Consider the following 2103-nt stretch of genomic DNA (forward strand, 5'->3'; position numbering starts at 1 on the left):
TGGATAAAGATGTGGCACATATATACAATGGATTATTACTCAGCCATAAAAATAAACGAAATTGAGCTATTTGTAATCAGGTGGATAGACCTAGAGTCTGTCATACAGAGTGAAATAAGTCAGAAAGAGAAAGACAAATACCTTATACTAACACATATATATGGAATTTAAGAACAAAAAATGTCATAAAGAACCTGTAAGAACCTTTATTCCTTTAAGACAGGAATAAAGACACAGACCTACTAGAGAATGGACTTGAGGATATGGCGAGGGGGAATGGTAAGCTCTGACAAAGCGAGAGAGAGGCATGGACATCTATACACTACCAAACGTTAAGGTAGATAGCTAGTGGGAAGCAGCCGCATAGCTGAGGGAGATCAACTCGGTGCTTTGTGACTGCCTGGAGGGGTGGGATAGGGAGGGTGGGAGGGAGGGAGACACAAGAGGGAAGAGATATGGGAACTTATGCATATGTATAACTGATTCACTTTGTTATAGAGCAGAAACTACCATACCATTGTAAAGCAATTATACTCCAATAAAGATGTAAAAAAAAAAAAAAAGTATGCCCTATGTGTTATATGGGCTCATTGGAGGGTCACAAATGTGGAGGGAAAACAGTCAATATTTGAAGAGATATAATTATTTAAAAATTTGAGACTGCACGTGGCTGTGTGCTGAGGGACTCGGGCTTCCATGGTCTCAGACGAAGATGAATTGAATCTTCTAGTTATCGTAGTTGATACCAGCCTAATTTGGTGGAGAAAGCAAGCATTAAAGTAATCTCAGTTTACTTTATCAAAATGCTTAAATGCAGTGATGGTGTTAGGAAATTCTCATTTATTCATGAATCATTCCAACAAACTTGCTGTGATTCCAAGTCACATTCAAGAAACTCAATTCTTATATCCCAGAAAGAATGGCAGACTTGGAGACTTCTTTGGAGACTCTGGCAACCCTTCTTCTGAATTTAATCCCTCAGGAAGTGAAGATGAAAACATGAGTTGTTAACTTCAGCAAATGAAATTATTGTTGAAGAGATAAAAGATCTAATGACCAAGAGTGACATAGAGGGTCAACATACAGAAACTCTGCTGGCAGGATCCCTCGCCAAAGTTGTTTGCTACATTCATGGAATGAACAAGGAGGTTAAAGATAATCAGGAAGTTAAATCGTCTATTGGGTGATTAAGGCTGCAGAAGACAGTGTGTTGCAATATATGAACTTCATGAATGTCAACTTTGCAGCACAGAAGCAGAATATTTTGATTGGTGCCTGCGTGTTAGACTCTGATTCAGGACTCCTCCAAAAAGCTTGTGACATCACAGGGGGACTGTACTTGAAGATGCCTCAGAGGCTTTCCCTTCTGCAGTATTTACTGTGAGTTTTTCTTCCTGATCAAGATCAGAGATCTCAGTTAATCCTCCCACCCCCAATTCTTGTTGACTACCGGGCTGCTTGTTTCTGTCATCGAAATCTCATTGAAATAGGCTACATCTGTTCTGTGTGCTTGTCAGTATTCTGCAATTTCAGCCTTAGCTGCACTACATGCAAGACAGCCTTTAAGATTTCTTTACCTCCAGTACTGAAGGCCAAGAAAAAGTAACTAAAAATGTCTGCATGGTAGTAAAAATTGTTTCTCCATCACTTAGAGCTATTAATATAAATTATATGGCAAAATCTATGTTAGGAAGGCTCTGAAAAAAAGATATATGTAAGATAATTTTTAATGAACTTTCTTACAGGAAATATTGTAAAACATCATGCTCATCCTGTGTTTCTGGGGAGCTGATTTATTGGAGGCAGTCATTCTATGCAATATACCCTAAAATCTTTTCTGATGTTTTTTGTCCAGAAATGGGGGAAGAAAGCACAAATTGTGACTAGATGATCGTTTGTCAAAGACAGTCTGTGCTGACTGATTATTGGTGTCAGAACCTACCCATCTAGGTTCCTACTATGAAATGTACAACATGAAATTTGAATGCAGTTTTGGAAAAAGTGACTATTTATGGAGTAATGGCATTAATCAAGATAGAACATCTTACTTGAATCAACACAACTTTGACAATAATCAAGTAAATAAAATCCTTATTTTCTAGA

At 37.9% G+C, this 2103-nt stretch overlaps 1 pseudogene; it reads left to right on the forward strand.

Moving 5' to 3' along the window:
• The first annotated feature begins 696 nt into the window (after positions 1 to 696).
• On the forward strand, positions 697 to 1606 carry LOC116753526 (annotated as a pseudogene).
• The last annotated feature ends 497 nt before the right edge of the window (positions 1607 to 2103 follow it).

The sequence above is a fragment of the Phocoena sinus genome, chromosome 4 (genome assembly GCF_008692025.1).
Source record: "Phocoena sinus isolate mPhoSin1 chromosome 4, mPhoSin1.pri, whole genome shotgun sequence".
In the NCBI taxonomy this organism is placed as follows: Eukaryota; Metazoa; Chordata; class Mammalia; order Artiodactyla; family Phocoenidae; genus Phocoena; species Phocoena sinus.